The sequence below is a fragment of the Crocodylus porosus genome, unplaced genomic scaffold (assembly GCF_001723895.1).
Source record: "Crocodylus porosus isolate Cpor-Errol unplaced genomic scaffold, CroPor_comp1, whole genome shotgun sequence".
NCBI lineage: Eukaryota > Metazoa > Chordata > Crocodylia > Crocodylidae > Crocodylus > Crocodylus porosus.
This window is the reverse complement of record NW_017728907.1, coordinates 4,595,855-4,621,210: the sequence shown is the minus strand read 5'-3', so window position 1 is coordinate 4,621,210 and position 25,356 is coordinate 4,595,855. Positions and strand designations below refer to the sequence as shown.

General features: G+C 44.8%; 1 long non-coding RNA gene across 1 annotated transcript; it reads right to left on the bottom strand.

Moving 5' to 3' along the window:
* Nucleotides 1–35: 35 nt before the first annotated feature.
* LOC109307609 lies at nt 36–19,266 on the bottom strand. The gene is made up of 3 exons (XR_002100309.1): nt 19,256–19,266; nt 5,470–5,478; nt 36–153 (listed from the first exon to the last, which is right to left on the bottom strand). It is a non-coding gene; the product is annotated as an uncharacterized LOC109307609 (long non-coding RNA).
* Between the last annotated feature and the right edge of the window lie 6,090 nt (nt 19,267–25,356).

Below are 25,356 nucleotides of genomic sequence, written 5' to 3'. Positions count from 1 at the left end.
GGCCCCGCGGGGTCCTGGCCCCCTCACACAGGGTTCCAAATCAATTCAGAGAGGTTAAAGGGTCCTGTGATTCAATTTGGTTTCAGAGATTTGGACACCGAATCGGACTGAATCTCTACTGAATCGAATCAGGGATTGACGCTTCACACAGCCCTAGTAGGCATGTCCTTTGTGACTTAAAAAAGCTTGAAAGTTAACAGGACTTTCTCCAAGTCACTCAAAGCCAGAATTTTGTTGCTACATAGTAACCTGGGCTACATATAGGAGTTACATTTAGATTGACCTATTCAGGGTTAAGTCAATCTAAATGCCTACTCATGCAGGCATTTGGAGGGCTTAATTTGGCCAAAAAAAAGGATTTATCCAATCTAAGTTAGTTCACCTCAGGAAGTATGCTCACTTAAACAGAAAAAGGGTTAATCTGATCTAGCAAGGAGTTAACCTGATTTCACAGATGCCTGCACATGTTCACAGGATAACACTGGGGCTGAGAGCCCAGCTGCACACCCCAGCCCAGGGGTTGTGCTAGTTTCACCTCCCAACCCTAATCAGGCTATTTTCAGTCCTCCAACCACCCCTCCATAGACTTGCCAACCCACTCCCAACCTGCCATCCCCTCTGCAGACCCCCTGATCCTATCAGCACTTCCCCCAACCCCAAGTTACTTACCACAGGTTCCTTGCACCTCTCCTGGCAGTGGTGAATGGCTGCTTGCACTATTCCTGGCAACGGCTAATAGCTATATGCACTGCTCCCAGTCTAGGTTTAGGTAATTTAAGTCACCTAAACTTAGATCATGTATGGTGAATGCTTGTTTGCATAACCTAGACAGATAGGTGGGTCCTTTGTGGGGAGAGAGGTATAATTTTTCAGTGGGCATTCAGCACCTAGCTGCATTCAGTAATTCTCATAACTCCCTTTGGGTACTGAGAAAAACATCCCACTAGGTATATGGTTGCATGTGTGAGGTACCTAAATACCTTTAAAACTCTAACCCTAAGTTAGTTCCAAAGCTTTTATCCCAAATGTCTATGTTTACTATATTGGATAACATTACTTTACATCAGGATATGAGTGTAATTTTTTGCGTTTAGATACTGCATTTTTCTTGTCATTTTGATATGCAGTATTTAAATAAATACAGATTTTTGCATATCCATGCACCATGACTGAAACAGTTCTTAGGATATTTGGATAGCTGTCAAAAATTATTGTGACTTATTAATAACTACCATATGGTTTAAATATTTCTTTTTAGTCACATCTATGGCATGCTTTTTTGCATCTAATTGTTCTTAATCTAAACATTAAATATATAGCTTGATAAATTCTAGATCACACCCCAATTTTCTTCCAGTGTAATACAGTTATTTATGGCAAAGTAGCAACTTTCCAAGTATATATTTATAGCTTTCTTTCATACAAAAATCCCCAAAGGCTTGAGAGCATGCTGCAAAATCTTAATACAAGACAATATAGTTTACTGAAATCCTCCATGTTCATACAAAAAACCACAACAACACTGGCTCTTGCAATGAACTGTACTGAAGTGAAGGGAATAATTGTATATAGCATTTAAACCAGTGATTCTCAACCAGGGTGCCACATCACCCCAGGGTGCATTGCAATCATTTCAAGAGGGTTGCAGGTTACAATTCTTAGGTGTGCAAACATGATAGACCCATAGATTTCAAGTAGGAATCCATAGTGTTAAAAAATATTCTGACCTGTTGTCATCTTTCAGAGTTCTTTACAATACAAGCATTGCTGTATTATTTTTCTGTTGTCAGAAATTGAGTGAAAAACTGAGATCTTGCATTTTCCAAAGGCGTTCTTTGAGTGTAATGAGGGGTGCCTTGAGTCTGACAGGGTTGAGAACTACTGGTTTAAACACATTAAGGAATCTAATATTAAACTATATCTGAATTTCTATACACACACACACACACACAGAGACACACACACACACACTCACACACACCCCAAATAGGAAATATTTCTTCTCCTTCTCGTGTTCTTGTCATAAACTAGATATTCTTCCTGAATTGTGCACCTCTGAGATTGTTGATGACAAGGTATTTAGCAGATTCATTGGAATCTGACAGGGGCCATGACATGAATGTTTCTGCTATGGCCATTATGGCAGTTACAAACACTCATGTAAAAATGCAGAGAACAGGTTGCTTTGCTAGTTGCCATCAGCAGCATTGTTCATAGATTTCACAGACATTAGGGCTAGAAGGGACCTCAGAAGATCAAGTCCAACCCCCTGCCCCAGGGACAGGAAGTAAGCTAGGGTCAAAGGATCCCAGTAAGATAAGCATCCAAATGTTTCTTAAAAGAGTCCAGAGTAGGTGCTTGCAACACCTCTGGGGGGAGTCTGTTCCAGGCCTTGGAGGCTCTGACGGTAAAGTTTTTTCTTATGTCCAGCCTAAAACAGTCTTGGAGGAGTTTGTGGCCATTGGACCTTGTCATCCCTTGGGGCGCTCTGGTGAATAGGTGTTCCCCCAGTTCCTGATGTACTTATATGATAGCACCAGGTCAAACCCTGAGCATGCCGTTTTCCAGGCTGAAGAGTCCCATCCTCTCAGCCTCTCATCATAAGGCCTGTTCTCTTGTCCTCTGATCATGTGTGTGGCTCTCCTCTGGACTCTCTCAAGCTCTTCCACATCCTTTTTGAACTGTGGAGCCCAGAATTGGATGCAGTACTCCAGCTGTGGCCTCACCAAGGCCGAATACAATGGGAGGATGATATCCTGAGATCTGCTTGAGAAGCCAGCAAATTGATGCAAGCCAGAGTTTTGTTTGCTTTACCTGCTGCGACATCGCATTGGTGACTCATGTTCATTTTCTGGTCGATCGTGACCCCCTCCCTTTCAGCCATGGTGCTAGTGAGTGTAGCACTGCTGAGCCTATAAGTGTGCTGCAGGCTATTTTTCCCTAGGTGAAGTACCTTGTATTTTTCTGTATTCCATGTTTCCATTCCTCGACCGGCTGAAGGTGATGTCTGTGCTTCTGCAATAAGAATGTGAAATATTACAAGCATCAGTCAAGCATCAATCATCTTCATTATGAAAAAGCATTATTTCTTGTGCATTTGCATTTGAGTTTTTAATAGTATTTATTGACTGATTTTTTTTTTTCAGTTTTGTTAAGTGAAAACTTCCTGGATCTGGTATGCTACCTCACCCCACCAATGATTTTACAGTGTGTAGAAAAATGTTAGGGACACAGGTATAAGATGTGTTGATGGACAATTAAGACTTCAAAATCTTAGATCAAATCCTATTCATGTGGGTTGAATGATGTGTTGCTTATCACTTTCATTTTGAGCAAATAGGTTTCATAAAAGCTACATTTCAGCTCATGACTCTATATGCCTATTGTAATAGTTGAACAGTACTCAAAACTCTTAACCTCTCCTTTGTTTGCTCTCTATCTGATGGTAAGAAAGCATTTGAAATGCACTTTCCATTCATTGTAAGCATCTGAATGTGCTACTGAATTTATTTCATGGGCACTATTTTTAGTTGCCATACAGCTTCTGTTCTAATACATAGTGCTAAGTTGCCACTCTTTGTCTTTAGGAAAAGTGCTTGTTGTAGTACCTATTTAATCTCTTCCTGTTCATTTTGGCAATGGATTAATTTGCGGTCAAGATGTAAATGGCCAACCAGATTTAAAGTAGAGCAATTAATGGAGCTGGTGAGCAAAATGTGACTCTGCAAATGACATGCTGTTTGTTTTACAAAATGTTTCAATCCTCTACCTTTTGGAAACTATTGCCAATGAATAAAATATCAAACATCTTCTCCCCATCCTCACCAAAATGTAACTGAGTATGAACAGATGAAGGCATTTGCATTTTTTTTTAAGTCGGGCATGGTGTTACTATAGAACCAAATGCTATGATGAATTTAAATGATCTAATCAGTAATTTTCTACAAATGGTTTATATTTCAGTTGTTTAAATAAGAAAACCTTCCCTTTCTCTCAACAGTCAACCTCCCTATAATTTTGTCTTCAACATATATCCATGTTATGAAGTGACAGGAGGTACTTGTAGATACATAGGGCCACAAAAGTTAAGGTTCTGAAACTGGCTCCTTTGCAAGATGGAACAAATTGCTTTTTAACCTACATACAAAGATTAAAACCATCACACAACAGAAGAGAGTCAGGTTTCTGCATTTGTGACTGGTAAAATTAACTCATCCAAGTTTCTGCATAAATAACCTCCTCCCTTTCCTTCACAAGCCTCTCACCAGTTGCAAGAAAGTGAGTTAAGCGATAATAACTCCTACTGAACTAGCCTCAGCACATGCCTTTCTAAACTTGACTCTCCTGGTTTCATAGCCCAGATATCATAGAATCATAGAGAAATAGGGTTGGAAGGGACCTCTCTATAGGTCGTCTAGTCCAACCCCCTGCCTGAGGCAGGATCATCCCTATCTAAACCATTCTATACACATCCATTGTCCAACTTCTTATCAAAGCTACACATGGCATAAAACAAGACAACACTCTAACCTACCGCAGGTAAAGCAGGGGGACCACAGAAGATAATGTCTTGCTGTTGTAAAGATGAATATACATACAAGAGTTCCCAGGAAGAGGGCCTTGCCACCTGGTACAGAAGGCCAAACCCCACAAAATCATTACAATCTGACCATGGGATAAAATTCCTCCCTGACTCCAAATATGGTGATCAGTCTGACCCTGAATAGAGGGGGGAAAAAATCTCTAACCAGGAACCCTCAGGTTTAAGTCCCAGCAGGAGCACTGGCACACCCCAGTCAAAAGCCCCAACTGTGGCTGCAGTCAACATCCAATGCCTCTGAAGAAGGTGTAAAAGAAACATGACACATGTAGAAGTGGGGGAGGCAGGGAGGGCAGATGTGAGGGAGGGAGGAATTGCCTCCCAGCCCCATGCAGTAACTAACAAAGCCCAGAAGCATGGGAAATACCCATAGTAGAACATAGGAATAGCTACACCTTGTCATTCTTGACCAGTGACTTTCCAGCTTCTTCTTGACCACCTCCAGTGACGGAGAGTCCACAACATCCCTAGGTAGTCTGTTCCTCTGCCTCAGTGTTCTAACAGTAAATAAGTTTTTCCTGATACCCAATCTGAACCTACTTTGCTGCAACTTCTAGCCGTTGGTCCATATCCTACTCTCTGCAGTAAGAGAGAAAAGTGTCATCTTTATGGAAGCCCTTCAAGTATTTGGAGACGACTACCATGTTCCCCCTTAAGCACCTTTTTCTGCAAGCTGGATATGCCTAGCTTCTTCAACCTTTCCTCATATGACTTGCTTGCCAGTTCCTTATAATTTTTGTCATCTGTCTGTGGACCTTCTGTAATGTTTCTGCATTCATTTTAAAATGTGGAGCCCAAAACTGCTCTACTCTAGATGAGGTCTAAACAGTGCTAAGCAGAAAGACACTGTCACCCCACAGATCTTGAACCTAATCCTTCTATTCCTGCAACCCACAGTCACCTTTCATACACCTGCACCATACAGCAGACTCATATTGAATCTGTGATCCAATAAGACTCCCATATTCTTCTCCATAGTGTTGCCATTCAGCCAGGTGTCACCCATTTTGCATTTTATTTATGATTATATTTAACAAGATGTACCACCACCTATTTTTCAGCATTGAATTTCATCCTGTTATCTGCAGCCCAGCTATCTAGTCTGTTGAGATCCTTCTGAATTGCGTTCCCATCCTCCAATGTTTGCAATCCTTCTCAGTTTCATATCATCTGCAAACTTGCTCAAAGAGCTTCTAGGCCAGCATCCAAATCATTTTAGCACTGGGCCCAGAACAAACCACTGTTGTCTTCCACTTAAAACCTCCTGCCATTCTGACATGGATCCATTTAGAATTATTCTTGCTTGCAGCTATTGAACCACTTATCTATCCAGCTTATAGTAGTTTTGTCCCACCCACATTTCTCCAGGTCATTGATTAGAAAGTCATGCTTTGCTGAATACCAGATATGTTATATCCACAGCATTCCCTTCATCCACCCAAGCAGTTACTTTCTCAAAAAAGGACATGATCAAGTTAGTTTGACACAACTTGATTTTAGTAAATCCATGCTGACTCCTTGTAATCAGCCTTTTGTTGTCCAGATATTTGCAAATGGACTTCCTTGAGATTTGTTCCAGTAACTTCCCAGGTATTGAGGTGAGGTTACTAGTATGAATTTCCTCAGGTCCTCCTTTGTGCCTTTTTTGAAAAGGGGCACTATGATGGCCATTTTCCAGGCCTCTGGTTCCTCACCCATCTCCTACAACCTTATGAAAATCACTGCCAGTTCCTTCAGTACCCTTGGATGAAGTTCATCAGGCTTTGCTGACTTCAATTTATTCTGACCCATCAAAATCTCTCTGATGGTTATTATTTCATCTCTCAGATTCTCCCCTTCCTTACCCAAATAATCTTTATTAGGTGTCTGGCTGCAGCTTAGGCTTTTTTTCATTTTTGTGAAGATCATGGAATTGGCAATTGAGTGGCTCCTCCTCCTCTTCATGTTCTGTTAGGAGTTTCCCCTTGCTATTTTACAGTGGACCTACACCTTCCTTGGTCTTTCTTTTCTGTCCAACATGTGTATAGAACCTTGTTACAGGACCATGCTGCTTATAACAGGGCTTTTCCCTACTGGCCTATTGCTGAGCCACTAGCCTTGCACTCATAGCCTCTGTTTTCCTCTGGCTGCCTATTCCCCTACAGCCAGTTCAGCCTGCTGCTGTTTCCTCCTATAGTAACAGGAGCTTTCAGATTCCCTGTTACAAACCTATTCTTGTTGTCTTTAGTCTCTCTCACCAGATGCATCTCATTCTTTATCTTTGCCTTCCTGATTTTGTCCCTGAAGCTTCTTGCTAATTCCTGGCAAGCTCCCTAGGTGGCCTGTCCATTTTCCCATTGCCTGTATACTTTTCTTTTGCATTTGAGGCATCCTAGAACCTCCTTGTGCAGCCACATTGCTTTTTTGCCATTCTTCTTGTATTTCTACTGTATTGAAACAGTTTCTTGTTGGACTTCCAACATTGTACCCTCCCAGCCCTCCTGGTCACCTGTAGCCTTCAGTCTGTCTTCCTATGGCAGCATGCATATTAGCTCCTTGAGTCAAGTGAAATCCACCTCTTTGAAATCCAGCATCCTTGTTTTGCTTTCTCCATATCAGGACCTGGAATTCTATCTGTGTCTGCTGGGCCTTGAACATCCAGTCATGTGCAGCCTTGGTCCAAGTGGCCAGTGGTGTTTGCCCCACAGTCTCTGGTAGGCCATTAAGTAGGTGTTTACTCCCAGAGTGGCCTCCCCCAGTCTCGCCTGCCATGACTTTGAATGTTACCCCAGTGGGAGGGTGACTTCTTAGGGACCCTCTGCAGCGTGGGGTCCATCCAGAGGTCATCTGCAGGGCTTCACCTCCCCTACACCCCGACCTTATGCCACCCCTCGGTGGGTCACTGCATCTTCCTGGCCACACTCCCACTCTCCTTGCACTTCTCATTACAGCAGCCTTGTTAACCTTCTCCTGTCCGGGGCACTGGTTCCCAGAGGCTAATTCACTTAATTAGCCTAGGGTTGCCTGCGATCAGTAATCCAAGCCTTGATACAGACTCCCTTCAGGGTATGACATCTGATTTGTGCCCCCAAACAAAGGTGGAGCCCAATAGATCTCTGCTGCCATGACTTCAGCCATGTCCCTTAGTCCTACCCCTTAACCCCTCCAAACAGGGGAAACACAAAGGAAAACACAAAACAACACTCTACTATGTTGTGAGGGGCCTGTGCATTCCCCTCCCTGGCCCCTATGCCAGGGTGCCGGGCAGTTTCCTCTCTAAGACCTGTCAAGGGGCTGACCCCTACGTGGGGCCGGGGTAACCCGTGGTCTCTTGCCTGGGTCATCTTTCCCCCTTTATTCGGCTCTCTATGGGTTTTGACCCCATTCCTCTTCTTTCCTGTCAAGGACGTCACTGTTCAGGTGCCTCGTAGCCCCCCCGTGTATGCCCGGTCACTGCTTACATCCCGGGGCGGTACCCCTTCTCTGGTTGCCTCACTTTGCAGCCCTTCACGCTGCTCCCTTCTAGTGCCTCTCGAAAGGGAAGTCTCCTCTGCTCCCACCTGTTATGGTGTAGAGCGTCTCATCTGACTCTCCACTCCCTCCACTGCTACTGCCTTTGCCAGTGGCAGGAGCCTCTACCAGCTCTTTGTCCGCTCTGATGAGCCGTCCTCTGCCACTGTTGCCATGGCTGGCGTCAGGAGCCTCTTCTGGCTCTTTGTCTGACCCAACAAGCTGTCCTCCTCTCTTCCTGAGAGACTCCTGAGAGGCACCCTGTGGTGGTGCCTTCCTTGGGTCTGCTCTCTCTCCCCTTCTGCCTTCACCAGCAGTTTGTGTTATCCCCACCGGCCGGTGATTGCCGATGACATCACTGGCCGGCTTCAGCTGTATGAAGGCATGGCTCACGTTCTGTGTGGGTTTCTTTCCTTGTTCCAGCTGCACTGCGGTTCCTGCTGCAGGTAAGTGGTTTCTTTGTTTTATTTTTATGTTTATTTTCTTTTCCTCATGCGGTTCTCACTCCCGGGGTTCCCCCTTCATAGTTTGGAATCCTTTCTCCTGCTCTCCCCCAGAACACTATCATTTCCTTCCTAGTTGCCCATCACCTTCACATTCTCACCCAGCTTTGGTCTGGACAAGATCCAAGATAGATGATCCTCTGCTGGAACAGAAAGTTGTCTTCCCACAAGTTAGGAACTGACTCATTTTATATTCGGCTGTGTTGTTGTTCTAGTAGATATCCATAAAACTGAAGTCTCCCATCAGTACCATCCCATAGCTTTTGGATATATTCATCACTCCTTGAAGAGTACCTCATCCATTTCTTCTGGATTTGGTGGCCTGTAATAAATCTCTACTATTATATTGGTGCTATATCTGTCACATTTCATCTTCACCCAAATTCATCTGCTCTTCTACCTTCTCCTTCCTGAACCAGAGAACAAGAGTATGCATTTTTTACACCACCACCTTCTCTTCCAACCCTGTCCTTCCAAAACAAAATGTGCTGCTCAATATTGACACTCCAGTTATAGAGCTGTTCCACCTTGTCAGTGATACCAGTCAAGTCATAGTTCTTTTCACAGGATTCAGCTTCAAGATCATCTTGTGTATTCCCTCCATTTCTTGCACTTGTATGCATACATGGAACATATTTTGCATTTTGACCTACTTGCTTCCCTTTTGCACTACTTATTGCTATCCTATGGCTCTCTGGCCCTTTCCCAGAGTTGAGTTTCCTTCTTCTGGCCCTTTCCTCTCTGGCTTGTTTCCTCTGCTGTTGGAGGGGTTTGATCACTATCCCCCATGGAACCTACTTTAAGCCCTACTTATTAGGTTAGCCAGATGACATGCAAAGATGCTATATCCAGTTCTGGTTAGATGGATCCCAGTATTTGACACCAGTCTTCCTCCCCATAATATCCATCCATGTTGAAGAATCCAAAGCGTTCACATTGACACCACTATCGCAACCACATGTTTACTTCCAGAGTATGATGGTCTCTGACTGGACCCTTGCCTTCCACAGAGAATATCAATGACAACACCACATGTGGTCCTCTTTAACCCTCCTTCCAAGAGCCTCAAAGTTACCTCTGAACTGCTTAGTGTCTTTCCTGGCAATATTGTTGGTGCCTACATGGACAAATAGGTAAGGTAGTAATCTGAAGGATGGGTAAGCATTGTCAGTCTCTCTGTGATGCACTGTATTTGAGGTCCAGAAAGATGGAACACCTCCAAGGACCTCAAATCCAGATGACCAATTGATGCCTCTGTCCCCTGCAGAAAGGAGTCACCAACTATCATCACTCTTCTCTTTCTTCTTGGCGCAGTGGTCGTAAAATATCCTTCCCTGGAACCCTGCATATCCTTCTGTCTAAGATGCCAAGTCCTGTGCATCATACCTACAGATGTCCTCTTCTCTGTCTTTCCCTTAATTGTCCCACTGCACAGCGCTTAAAAGCAGTTGCTGACTTCAGTCCGCTACTCATCAATTCTGGGGGCCCTCCTTCAAATAGTCAAATGTTGCCACTTCTCATGTCCCTTTGGCCTCTCCAGGTTCAACCTCTCATAACTCCTGTCCAAGTAACTTTCCTTTTCCTTGACGTAATACAGTATAGATACCTATGATTCCAACCTTTGAATCTTTTCCTCCAGTGCACATACCAGCTTACACATGGTGCAGACAAAGTGGTCTTGACCCTCTGGTAGGAACATTAACATGGCACCTCTCATGCAGGTCACAACTGCTGACCCAGCCTCCATTTGTGACTCCTTTGCTCCACGGAGGACACCCAAGCTATAAACAAACAAAACAGAAAAAAAATCCAGAAAAAGACACCACAAAAATCCATACACCAAACACCCACAGCTGGGCTTTCAAGTATACTCACATACGCAGAGTCATCTGCTTCCTGGCTCCCTCCTAGGGTGAACTCCCTAGACAAACTCCCCTTATTTGCTGTTCTTTACTCCCTGCTCTCTCTTTTGTTGGGCCCTGCCATTATATAAGGCTAGCTAACCTACCTCCACCCTTCAATTAGCTAAACCAGCCTCCACTCAATCTGTCACTCCAGAGAGGGAAGTAAAAAAAATACCCACACACACCACAGAAAAACCACATGTGCCAAGCATTAGGCAAGCATAATATCATCAGAAAAAAACAGATTCCTGGTGGCTTAAAAAACAGACAGAAGCTTTCATCAACTATACCTCTTGCCTTTTTCATCCTGATCCTTAACTTCCTCTTGCATCTTGCCCTTCTTCTCCCTAACATCTTTCCCATCTCAACCTCCCTGGCAACCAGAACTACCAATCTGCTGCAACTGAAAAACAAAGATAATCCTTTGGATTAATTATGGGTTATTGCCCTTCTAGAGATAATGAAATATGAGGGACTTGTTACAAGTTACACTGTGAGCTACTCAAATGTGGATGGGTGTTAGTGCTAACTTAAGTTTGGAACAGTCACATGTTCAGGCCAGCAAGGGCCTGGAAAGGTAAATATCCCTCCCCCCCCCCGCCCGGCCTTCCCATTCTGGGCTTCCCCACTGCCTCCTGTGGCTCCCCCTATCTCCCCCCACCCTTGGGGTTTCCCCTTGCCCAGCCCCAGGGCTCCCACTCCTCCCAGCTAGTGCTGGGCAGCTGCTCTTCTCAAAGCTGAGCCTGGCCCAGAAAGAAGCAGCAGTGAGGGTTGGGCAGGAAAATAGTAGAGTTAACCTTTCCATGCCTGCTGTCCCAGAATAGCACAGATATCCACAAGTAAGCCAAGGAAGGAAACAGGGGGATGAGAGAAGAGGAGTGAACACAGTGAGTGGGAATCTGGCGTGCTGGAGGGGATTGAGGGTCAGTAGACCCAATTAAGGCCAGTGCGGGAGTGGGGCAGGTGGGATGTTTACACTAATGTGTAGCTTAGAGTGAATACATGTTACTGTAGTGCTCACCAACCAGTTGATCATGAAGCCTCTTGCAGTTGATCTGATCTGGGGATCTGGGGAGCACTGAGCATGCACATGCCCCCCATCAGCCCAGCAGGTCAGTCCTTGGAGGAGGGAAGGGGAAGGGACCAGATCAGGGTTCCCACAGTGAGGGACAGAGTGCAGCAGAGGCAGGATCAGGGGTAAAGTAAGTGGGGCCCCAGTCTGGTGGGTGGTGGGAGAATTGATCCCAAGTGGCTCATCCAGGGGTGCAGAGGTCTGCTGCTGCTGCACACACAGCAGTGGAGGCCCTGGGGACACGTTGCCCCCCCACATCTGTGCTTAGCAGAGGCGGCTGCCATTGTGGGATGAGGTTTGTGCACCAAGCCCCACTGCAGCTGGCCTGGGAGCGGCCCAACACCATGTGCACCTGCTGCCAGGTGGGCAAGGGCCAAGGCTCATCCCAGCTGCAGGATGCACATGGCATCAAGCTGCAACCAGCTGCAGGGAGTCTCGGTGCACAAAGTCCATCCCACAATGGCAGCTGCCATGGCCAAGTACAGATCAGGGAGCCATGTGCCCTCCCCCAAATGCAGGACAGCACAGGTGACTACAGCAGTTGTGAGGGAGAGAGTGGGTCTGGCCACCCTCCTCTCTACATACCTGAAGTCCACACCAGGAGCAGAGCCGCAACGCACGAAGAGCCACAGCTCCGCACCAGGATGCGGCAAGTTACTCGGGAGATGAAGGGGAGCAGGGAACGCCCAACCCAGCCCCTGAGGAGGCAGGGACTCGTCACCTCACACCCAAAGAAAAGGAGGTCGGGGATAACAGACCCCTAGAACGCAGCAGGCCCCAATCCAGCACAAGACGCTCAAAGGGAACTTTGGCAGTGCCGCTAATGAGCCACTAATAAGATAATTAGCAGCAGATATCAGGACTTTATGGTGTATTTACATATTGTATAAGTGGACAGGGATCAGCCTGGACGCCCAGTGGATCCCCAAGATCGGTCTGTTGGACTACTTCCTCCTCTGGGGGGAGGGGTTCAAAGAAAGAGAGTAATAAAAACACCTGTACTGTACCCCGATCCAGCCTAGTCCTTCCCATGGGTACCAGCTCGAGTAACACCTCCTTCGTCCCTATTTCTCTTGAGGTCAAAGTCACAGCAGGAAAGAATCAAGAAGCTTAGGGGGCACTCTGCGTGGAAACGCTGACAAAGTGGTGCATTGGCTGGGAACCAGAGGGCTGGGTGGACACTATGGATACGCAGGCATCCACAGACCAGCAGCAGGCACACAGCCTCACGCTCAGACTCCTCCAGGGTCAGCAGGCTCAGTTGGAGGAGATAGTGAGGATACAGAATGAGGAGGCAGAGGCCAGGATCCAGCTGTGGGCCCATCAGCAAGATCTTTGTGAAAAGATTGCAGTCCAACAGACGCCCTTGGTAAGAGAAGAGGGCGGGCCAGGACTGCTCCGAATGACATGGGATAATGACATAGAGGCCTACTTAGAGGCATTTGAATGGGCAGTGACGGTTGCAAAATGGGATCCAGGGAGTTGGGCTGCCAGGTTGGGGCCACTCCTCATTGGCCCACCCCAGGCCGCCTGTTGGGCCCTCAGTAGGACAGAGGCATGGGACTATATGAAGGTGAAATCAGCAATTCTTTATCGATTAGAGATTTCACCAGAGATGTACTGGCACAAATTCCTCTGGCAAGAAATTGACCAGATGAAGAAATGAAGGATTATCGAAGAGTCCAGAAGTCCCTGGAGGAGCCCCATAGTTGTGGTACCGAAACCGGATGGATCTATCTGGTTGTGTGTCAACTACCGGAAGCTAAATGAGATCTCTAGATTTGATGCCTTCCCGATGCTTCAGATTGATGACATGCTGGAGAAGATAGGCCAGGCCCAATTTATATCTATGCTAGACCTCACAAAGGGGTACTGGCAAATCCTGATGGCAAAAGAAGACAAAGAAAAGACGGCTTTTGGGACTCCATGGGGACTCCATGGGGGCTTTTCCAGTTCAAGAGAATGCCGTTTGGACTACATAGGGTGGCTCCCTCCTTCCAATGGTTACTGGAACAACTACTTGCCCCACATCAGCCTATATAGATGACGTTATCATCTTTTCCCCCAGCTGGGATACCCATTGCAAACATCTGCAGCAGGTACTGGGGAGTCTCCGATGAGCAGGGCTTACAGCAAACCCAAAAAAATGTGCCCTGGGGAAGAAGGAAACACAATACTTAGGATTTGTGGTAGACCAAGGGGTCATCAAGCCCATATCTGATAAGGTGGGGCCATAAGGCAACACCCCCTATCGAAAACATTGAAACAACTCCAGTTCTTCCTAGGGTTCACCAGTTATTACCGTTGGTTCATCTCTAACTTTTCAGAAAAGGCAGCCCTAACTGAAAGATGCATTATGTCAACATCCAGTCCTGTATATGCCAGACTTTCAGAAAACCTTTTTCTTACAAACAGATGCTTCAGCAGTTGCATTAGGTGCCACACTATTTCAGAAAGAACTGGGGGCTGAAAGGCCAGTGGCATTTGCTAGTAGAAAGCTTAAATCCACCAAGGCCCATTACTCTACCATAGAAAAAGAATGTCTAGTGATACGATGGGGCATAGAATTCTTTCAGTACTACCTATTAGGTAGGAAGTTCATGCTTATCACAGACCACTTGCCCCTGAGGTGGTTAAGTATGGCAAAATTGAACAATGCTAGACTTATGCAATGGTCCTTAGCATTACAACCTTTCTGTTTTGCAGTGGAACATTAAGCAGGATGAAGAAGTGGAAATGTAGATTTCTTATCCCACCCAGGAGACGTTCCCATCCATGCACAATAACCATCAAGGGGGATACACCAGAATGTCAAGTATCAAGTTAAGGACCTCCTAACATGGGCAAGAATGGTAAAGGAGAAATTCTTTCCTCCTTTTTTTTGTGTGGGGGGCAGTTGCCCTTCCTTTTTTTCCCCCTTTCTTTTTCCCTTCGGGGGTATAGGACCAAGTAACTGGAGGGGGAGGTGTGTAATAGGGTCCTGACTGAAACCCTGTTACTAGAGGGATGTGGGCAGCTGGAGACGATTATTACTCAGTGGGGAGGAAGTGTGCCACACCCACCGAAAGCCAATGAGGCCCGGGCCCAAAGTATAAGAGGGAGAGAAGACTGGGGAGAAATTGCCTTCAGGCACCACAATCCAAGGAGACGCCGGTGCAGGCACTTCTACAAAGGATCCTGAGGGTGGATCCTAGATGCAAGGGTCTATATGAGGACAATGACTAAGTCCTGGGACTGGCCACCCTCCTCTCTACATACCTGAAGTCCATGCCGGCAGTGGTGAGTCATAGAGGAGCAGAGCCGCAACATGGAAAGAGCCGCGGCTCTGCCCCAGGATGCGGCGAAGTTACTCGGGAGACAAAGGGGACCGTGGAACGCCTGACCTGGTCCCTGAGGAGGCAGGGACTTGGCACCTCGCACCAGAAGAAAAGGGGATCGGGGATAACAGACCCCTAGAATGCAGCGGGCCCCAATGCAGCGCAAGGCACGGCAAGGGAACTTTGGCAGTGCTGCTAACGAGCCGCTAATAAGATAATTAGCAGTGGATATCAGGACTTTATGGTGTACTTACCTATTGCATAAGTGGACAGGGATCAGCCTGGATGCCCAGTGGATCCCCAAGATCAGTCTGTCAGACTGCTTCCTCCTCTGGGGGGGAGGGGTTCCTGTAAATTAGAGAAAGAAAGAGAGTAATAAAAACACCTGTACCATACCCCAATCCAGCGTGGTCCTTCCCGCGGGTACCCGCTCAAGTAACACCTCCTTCCTCCCTATTTCTGTTGAGATCAAAGTTGTGGCAGGCGAGAATCAAGAGGCTTAAGGGGTACTCTGCATAGGCACGCTGACACACATCATTGCACACAGGCATACACATACATAAAACAACCATTTCATCTACGCATACACTAGATATAGTTACCTGCAATTGATGCTCAATATCAGCCCAGGGTGGCCAAGCCAGGCTTATTGAGTAGATGAGATTTGAAGATAGCAGATTTGAAGATAACAGCTGGAGCAGGGTGAACAGATGCATCTGTGCTCCAATGAAACAGCAGTAGAGAAAGAGACTCACTCAACCTGGCATTTTCAAAGTGTTCTTTTATAGGGATTGGCATCCTTTGTTTCAGTGCTTTGGGGTTTTTCCATACCTAACTTTTGTTTTTGCAGTTGTTCTTCTTTTGTCTTCAGCTTATCTTAGCGTTGGAGTATTCTTGTTGCCTGTCTGGCAGAATTTCCTCTTCTGTTATCTCCTTTGTACCCTTGAGCTTCAAAAGGATTCTTCAGCCATTTGTTAGTTAGTTACTGGCTGGTAACTCACATTTGGCACCTTGTTGCTTACATAAACACTTAAATCTTCTCCTGTCTCTATGCCATTCTCTCACCATTCACCCTTTTATACACACTCATACATAAAGGCTATGCAGAGTTCATTCACTTATGTCAAGCAGGACGATATAAAGTTAGTTTTCAAGTTGATTACAGGACAAGACTAACATGTTCATGCTACAGCAGCAGCACTGGAAAGGGAGCTTGGGGGGGAGTATGGTAAATTTTCAGATGGTTGCAACCCCTCCCCCCTGTAGCCCAGTTCCCAGTGCCACTGCCACTACCTAGCCTGAGCACAGCCCTGCGCAACACCCATGCCGGGAAGAGCCCAATGCCTCCCGCGCCTGTCCCTCCCTGCCCCGCCCCACATACAAATCTGGGACACATACCCGCATCAGGCTGCATGCTCCCCATGCTCCCCAGATAAGCTGCTCACGGCTCCATCCTGAAGCCCATGCTGGTTGTGCAGGACCTGCCCCCACACCACTCCCTCCATCACTGCCATGGGGGGTGCAGACTGAGGTCCCAGTGGTGAGGGAGGGAGCGGGTCACAGGCAGGAGCAGGGGCTAGGGAGAGTGGGGGAAAAGCAAAGGCCTGCAGGTACATGCCTCCTGGGCCTCCACTTGTCCCATCACCCAGCCCAGCCAGGATCCCACTCTCTCCAGCCCCTGCCTGTGCCCTGCTCCCTCCCTCACCACGCAGGCCTTGATCTGCACCCCCCGAGCCACAGTTCTTTCCCCTCTCCCTGTCCTCACCCCACAGATTTACCTGCCCCCAAGTAACTTTTTCTTCCTTTGCCTCAATCTGCCCCCCTTCCTTCTCCACAGTCTGACCTGCAAGTGGTAAGTAGGGTGCATGGTAGATCTTGAGTTGCTTTTTAATTCAAAAAGTGATCTCCTACTTTAAAAGGTTGGAGACCACTGTGTTAGTGTAACGTGAGCTGGGTAACGTGGATCAGAGAGAAACCTTCCCTGGAGTGGTGTAACTTTAAGCCACCTAAAGTGTGCTTAAAACTAGTTTCAGGTGTTAATGTGTTGACAGTCCAGGGCTTAAGAGCTCCAAGAGCTTCCTAAAATTAACATGTAAAAAGGCCCTAATTTTTTCCTTAATAAGTGTTACTAGGACAGACTACTATGATCTCATGCAGGAATAATTTCTGGAGTTGAGCTGTGTGTCATTTTATTCTGTGGGATCACTTTTTCTCTGCTTGTTCATCACATGTGTTCATGCAGTGTATACGCAAAATATGCATTTTTCTCTCAGGAAAAGTCAATAATAATTTAATGGAGTGGGAGAAACACTCATTGCTAATGACTGCTATATGTAAGAGTGAAGTCACTGAAGGTTTGATTAATCGAGTCTAAGGCAAGGTGCTTAAGGTGAAAGGCAGGTGTGGTGACCCATGCAAGCAATCTTTCTTTACAGTGGTAGGATTTCAGTGTGATTGTCTCCAGAGGAAAAGCTATAACTCCAGCTGACAGCAGTCTCTGGCCCAGATCTACACTTGGTATAGCCCTGTTGAAGTTAATGGAGGATCTGCTATTTTTGCTTTGACTGCTCAATGTCACTGCTGAACTCTGGAGAGACTGCAATTTTTAGACCAACTGACAATTTTTTATGTAAAAGTAAATAGAATACATTTTCAGGGCACTTTCCACCTGATGATCTCAAAATACTATCCCAACATGAATGCATTTGAGCTCAGAACAACATTGTGAAGTGAGTCTTAAGATACAGTTCTGAAGATACACTAAGTCCCAGAGAAGTTAGAAAACATATCCAGAGTCACACAAAAATCTTGTGTTGAGTCAGGAATAGTAAATACTTTGTGTTGACTGCAAGGTTGTCTCTTTTGTTATTGGCCCTTCACTGAACAAAGGTCTAGTGATGCATCTATTGCAATTATGGACCATTTATCACTTTCAACAACTTTACAAATAATACTATTAATTGAGAGGAAATCAGTTTTTATAAATGCTCACCTTTTTTTCCTGTTATGGTCCCTAAAGTTGTAACTTTTCACATATTTATTGTGCCATATTGATGAATTTCAGAACCTAAAATTTTGGTGTGCAATGGTGGGGGCACATAAGCCATTGGTTATTTATAGGAATATGATTGTAATGTTTCCCTTTTGTGATAACTTTTTTTACTTCATTTTTTAGCTAAATGGAGGTGTCTGTACCTGTCTCTGTTAATTTTGAAGCCTACTATAGTTATCTGCACAATTTTATTTCTTGTGTCATACCTCCACGATTTGGAGTTATTATGAACTTCACCACCCTTGAGTACAAGTTATTCTCTTCCTGTTTTATACTTTCAGTCAATATAGGCAAACATTGCACAAGTCTAAGGAATGATCTCATTCCTTGTCCCTAAAGCAGGGATGTTAACCATGTACCAGACAGAGCCCTATCATCCAGTTCCCTCCATCCCCCGTGCAGGTGCTGAGTCTTATCAGACCCATACAGGACATGTCACAGTGCCCGTGGCACAGATCAGTCTGCAGCAGATATACACTGGCATAATTTAAGGTTGATGTTGATCCAGATTCTCTGTTTCTGGAGTCTGCCTGCATCACATTGGTTGAACAACGTGGGTGTGGACACAAGAATGGTTGGAGCCCTTTCAAATGGGGACAGTTCAAAAGGGCAGCAGCTGGTAAATTTTAATTGTTATGTATGAATTATCTGAAAACAACTGAAATGCAGAAAATCTCTTCCAACTTTAACTGAAGATGATGGAATGTTAAGATGTGGACAAACATAATACTTGAACCATTCCAAGAATATCACTGATTGGGAGCCATCCATTGGAAAGGCTGGGAGTGTGCAGCTTCTGACAGGGCTGATCTCAGTGCAGCTGCAGCCAGCCAGGTGCTGCTCTGCTCCCCTTGACCCTAGCAGCAGCTCCTCCTCCTGCCCCTGCTGCACAGCTCTGGGAAGTGAGGCAGTGGGGAAGCTTCAGCTGGGCAGCTCCTGCTGGATGTGGAGGGAGTGAGGACCAGCTGCTGCCACACTGGAAACAGCCACACAACAAGCTGCATGCTTCCTGGGGCCAGGGCCAGGGCTGGGCCAGCAGATGCGGGCAGAAGCACAGCATGGGCTGCCCTGAGTGGGACTCAGCCCCAAGTGGAGTGCCACAGTGGCAGCCACATACTGCACTACCCAGGAGAGCTGGGCTGTATGTACACCTTGCCTCCACCCTGTCTTCCACCTTCTTCCCCTCACCCCTAACTGGATCCCAGAATCTAGAGCCCAGGCAGCCCCCACCCCCCATGTTCACATACCCCTCCACACCCCTTCAATGTACACACTCCCCAACCTCCACACAGGGCAGGGCGCACAGAGAGCACGTCACAGATCACAGCTGTCACTGCCCTGCCTCGCCCCATGATCCTAGCCTTGCCTGCCCTCCCACTCCCAAATGCTGCTCCCCACCCATCCAAAGCCCCATTGGGATTTTGGTGAGTTGTTGGGGAAGTGCTGATCCAGCCCACAACAGTTCATCAAAATTCCCCACGTAGCCCTCGGGGCCAAATAATTGCCCAATGCCCACCCCTGCACTAAATTCACTGATATATTGTCTTCAGGACATAGCCCTAATCAATCATTTGCAGGAAATTTTGAACCAGGAACAACACCCTTGACCAAATGTAAACCAAGACAAATAAGTTGATGACATTATACCTAAGCTGTCTTTGCCCCTTCATTTAAACCTATCTTATTACGACTGAAAACTTGCAGGGGGCTCTGAACCAGGGTTAATCTCCCCTGCCATATGTTCAGTACTATCTGAACACAGCAGGGGAAATTAAGAATAGTTTCATTCTTGCTTTATTATGTGTAAATCAGACTATTCACGTTATCTGAATACAGCTTGTTAGAATTCATATCTATAATATTCGATTTGCCACAGTGATCACTAAAAATTCATTGCCAAACTTAAGAGCGAATTAATACTGAAAACATAAAACCTTTCAAATGGAGCAAAGGAAAAGAATGAAAAATCCCCCCTGTGAATAAGAGAAAATAATAAAAATCAAGAATATGCAAAATGTCATCATCTGTAGTTTATTCCTAATCCCAAAAGACAAGCTAAAAGCAGGGTATTTCTTGGTTAAATCGCTAAATATCATCTTCATTTGAATTAACTAATTAACATTGTAGATGGTTTACATATTTTTTTCTATTCAAACACAAATCTCTTGTCTCTGAATAAAAAAGAAAATACAGAACAGTTTCTCATGCCCTACCATCCTGCCTCCAAAGCTCAGCCTGTACCTTCTAACCCTTCATTTTAAGGGTGAATTTACATGTTACACTTAGACAATATTAAATCTATCGAATGTTAAGTGCTGTTAAAGTTAGAATGAGCTGTTATCAGTCGCACATTAAGGATTAATACTATTTCTTGCCTACAAAGCTCTGACTTGCCACTAGAAGGCTGGTGATCAGGCGTGTGGTTAAGAGCCAGGACATCTTGGCTCTATCAGCTTGTGTTTGTTTGTTTGTTTGTTTGTTTGTTTGTTTTGGGGGGCCAGGTGCTAGAAGCCATGCATCCTGGGATGCTGGAGGACTGCAAATTGCTCATTTTATCTCTGTGGAGCAGGTTGAAGTTACCATAACAGAAGTTAGGTAGCTAGGTAGCATGACCCAGAATTAACCCTTGCCCAAATTGGAGTAACTTTGAGACGCTCAGCATTAATTAATGAGTTCTAATATGCAAACATTCACATTTTAAGTGCCCTTAGGATGGTCTAATTGTAATGTATAACTTCACCTTAAGCCTGAAGTTTTAGTCAGTTGTTTCTGAGGGAAGAATAAATGTTTCAAATCCTTGCAGCTTCTGTTTTTGGAAATAAATCCCCAAACTGTCATAAAATATGAGCAGAGATGAGCCATGATCATTACTAGCCACCCACAGGAGGAGAGATTTTATTTAAAAAATAAAAAGGTGCAGTCTTTGTAAAACTCAGCACCTTCTTTTTTAATGATGTGCCAATGAACAGTATGTAAACTGTGGGCCTACATGACAACTGAACAAGCCTTCCTCTTAAAACAAAATGATTAGAGAGATTTCACAGCATTTGCATTCTCAGTTGCCAATAGCTCCAGGGTCCTGCCAACATTGTTTTTCTTACTGAGCATTTAATCCCAGACTTTCTTAAATGTTTCCTTTCTGAATGATTTTGCTATGTTAATGAAAGACAGCTCTTTGGCTTTGCACAGGTTCACTGCTTTGTTTTCTTTGGTAGCTCTTTAATTGTTATGGAAACATTAAATAAAGACTGGATTCTCATGCTAGGCACAGTATTACACAGTGAACAGTGTGTGTTAACTGAACTACTCCAGGGGTAAGCAGGAGGAAACGCTGAGAAAGAGAGGCATGGGGCGCTGTTTAGCCACCTCCCGAGCAAACTACAGCTCAGACTAATTGCCTTCCTCCTCTTCACCCTGACATCCCCTGCCAATATCTATGGACATGGAAGTTCTTTATGCAGGCCCTCTTCTTCCCTGCACTGACAAATCATGAAGTCACACCCTGGCCCTTAAACCTGCCTAATGTTATAGAAAATAATTACCTAATATTTCTGAGTGGTGATTGAGTAGTGAAGGCAGACAATGGGTATGTTAAATATTTAGTCATTGCTAGATGCAGTGTACACCCTAAATTCCTTTGTATCTCCTGATCATCAGCATCTTTGCAAACCCTACGTGGACATATAGCTAAAAGATGCTAGGAGGTGTTCTGACTATATATGGAAGGGTTGTAGGATTAATTCTTAAGGAGCAGACTAATGCTGAAAGAGAGGGGGTATTGTTTTTTGACTGTCTAATTTTGTAATTTCTTTTATTAAAAAGAATCTGTCAATGCCAGAGAGACAAAGTTATAGTGAGTTTTATTGTATACTTCTCTTATCTAGCTATGTAGTCACATTCTGTTGATTTTAATCTCTCATTTGTTCAAATATGGAAGGCAGTGTCTTCAGCCACTAAAAACAGCTTACTGAGTTCTTTGCTAGTACATAGCTTAAATATTTTCTATTCACAATGGTTTTTGCAAGTAAGATTCTTAATGGTAAAAGTACAAGAAAATTAAATACACATTAACAGCTGAGAACTTATTGAAAGAGTCCAGTAGCATTAGCCAATGTCACAGCAGGTTTGGCAGCAAGGTGCAGTCAACAGACTGTCTTTCTATTGGGTCTATCTGGGGTGGTGATTCTACCCTGAGTGCTGCATGATCATGTTTCCCTACAGAATGGGGATAGTCACTAACTTTGTCCTGAAGTCTCCAGACGGCAGGATGCAGTACTTTTACCTTGCAAGTGGAAAAGTGAAACAATTTGCATGTTTAAAAATGTAATTTCCCAAACTATGTGTTGGAAAAAATACCATCCCTCTGAAATGTGCCAGGGAATCTTTAACAAAAAATGATCAGGACCTTAGTTTTATAGCACTTTCTAAAGGAGACACCCAGCAGGTAATTCAGCTTAGCACAATTCTGGGGTGTTTGGTTTGGTACGGGCTCAAGGGAAAAATTGCAAATTACAGAACTTCTGGTGCTAGTTCATAAAGAATGGTATTTCTTTTGAAATAACCTATCCGTGTATTGATCCTACAAGCCATATTGGATCTAAAGCCAATAGAAAGTTGCATAAACAGATATTTAATTTCAGAGTAATACAAATATTGAGAAGCAAACATTTGCCTTTAGTATGCATGACTACTTTGAAATACCAGGAGCTTGCCATCATTTTGTCCCAAAACATACCTGAGAAAGAGTTTTCAAGAAGCATATGGCAGATTAGAAACCACCTGCAATCTTAGTCTTGGGTATTGTGTTTTTAGGGCCAGAACTATAAAGAACACCACTCCCTGATGCCCAGCACTCACTGTTACACAGCATTAATACATTATAGTCATGTATTGATCATAAAACCACAACTGTTCTTCATTTAAACTTGGTGGTGAGATTTTAAGATAGAGTTATATTGCTTGTAGGCCTCTGCGTTGGCTCTCTACACAAGGAAATTTCACCCACTATATTATCTGGGACAGAATAAGAAAATTACATGCAAGACCCTATGATTCAGCCTATCTATTTTTAATAGAAAGTGGTATCCCATTTATTTTACTCTAGGGACGTCAAACATATGGGTCCAGTCCAGGGTCGGGCAATTATTTTGAGCAGGGGGCTGCTTAGTGAGTTTTGGCAAGCTATCAAGGGCCACATGACAGGCAGCCAGGGGCAGATAAATATTAATTTTCTAAATTTTTATAGGAGCACTGTGGGCCAGATAGAATGGCCCAGCAGGCTGCATCTGGCTCATGGGCCACATTTTGCCCACCCCTGGTCTAGTCCATGGAACCATGTCATCTGGCCTGCAGGCCTGCCAGAGGGGCTGAGATTGTAGTGGAAAGGTTAGTGCATGCACCTGGGAATTTGTCACTGCTTAGCAAACAGATCTAGGCTGAGAGAATGTTTAGGAGCTGGGGAGGGAGTCACTTTATTATGTTGACATACCATTTCACTTTTCAGTTGTCTTGTTCTCTTGTGGCTCTCCTGCTTTCTAAGTTATTCTATTCTCTTACTGCAAACCATCCTGAGCCGTTGCTGAGAAGGGTGGCACATAAATTGAATACAATAAAATATGTAAATAATAGGATGAAATAATTTGGGTGCTTACAAGTGGCATTTGGGAATCAGCAATACTTCACTGTCACATATTCCATTGCAGATATTGCTACCCCTTTTACTCTGGTTGCAGTTTTATCCCTTTTATATAACAAAGCTGACTTATGGAACCGCCTGCACTATAAAAAGTAGGTGATCTTCAGCTCTCAGTTCATTTAAGATGCAGAGCTGTCAGCTGGTATTTTCCAGCTGAGTTGCACAAATCTTCTGGGCAGAAATATTTCAACCTTTGGCCAATGTTAACTCTTATAAGGAGACTTTATGTGGCTCAAGAAATTGGGAAAAATTGGTTGCTTACCACAAAGGGTCCTCTCATGGGCCATTTCCAGACGAGCATAGGTGTTTTTTCCCCCAGGGACAAGAAGCAGCAGCATACCTTGTGCCTCTGCTACTTGTCCCCAGGGAACTCCTGTGCCATGTGCCCTCTGGTACGCAACAGGCTACACTGTGTGGGGCAGGGGAGCCTTGGGCTATCACTGGCCTAGCCCCAGCAGCATTAGATGGGGTGTTGGGGGAGCCTGGGGGTGCAGCAGCAGCAATCCTACTGCTCAGAGCCTGGCCAGTAGCTGGAGGATGGCTCCTGGCAGCCAGGCTCAAGTTTTGCATGGAATTTTTTGCAAAATTCCAGGGAGCCAGGGGTCAAAAAATCCAAACCAGCAATCTTCCCTTGAAGTGCACAGAACAGCTGAATGTGTGGTATGTGGCACCACACGCATGTCCGTGGCCTCGCATACTGCACAGCCACGCTTGTCTGGATGCAGCCATAAAGGCACAGTTAAACTCGGTACAGTGGAGCTTTGTGGCACTTGAGTAAGGAGGCTGCTGCAAATGAATGGATTCTTGCACAGGTTTCACTGTTGGGTAATAAAAATAGTTCAACATTTCTATAGGACTTTTACAGGAAGATGATTGTAAGTTGCATTCCCTTTACAACATGCATGTTGTAAAGGGAGCAGTACCATCTACTCCTCCATGTAGCAATGAATTGTTGGAACTTGCTGAGGATTCTCAGATTAAATATGTTTCTGAAAATCTAGCAGCAGAGCTGGGGGCTAATTCTGAGAAATATGGAGTGCACAGAGTCCTCAGCACCTCTAAATCAAGTGCAACAATGAGCTAGCTGACAAACAGATACAAAATCTTTGAGTACAATGTTGGACTGATTGACAAAACCCTGTCAACTTTTTTTTTTTTTGGTTATTTCTACAGGCCAACATTTTCGCTCATATTGACTTGTATGCTATATTTTACAACACTGAGCATTTTGTTTACATAACATTGTTTTATTTTTCAAAGTATATTTTACTGCACATAATTCATTTTAATCCATATACTGTTCTGATTTGTGCAAAACAAATATTTGAAAATAAACCAAATTAAGTCAATAAAAGCAAGAAAAGGTCAACTCTAAAACAACTTAATCCAAAAACCTTTTCTGGGTAAAATAAAACTTTTTGTCATGCAACACTGATCTTGGCTATCTTCTTGATTCACCTTATTGAGCCATACCAACAGAAACCATATTCTTACCCTTTGCTGTCAATTACTATGTTTTTGTTTTCTTCAGCCGCAAGTTTAACATTAAATGGTGTTTTGATGTTTTATATAATAATCTGGTTCAGTGGTCACCAGATTATTATATAAATAATAATCGGAGATTTCAGAGCCTTTTGGAGTCGATCCGAGGCTGGGGTGGGAGGCTGAATGCCCGCGTGCATGCATGCGCATGCCCCAGCCCAGCAGGTAGTCCATGGGGGAGG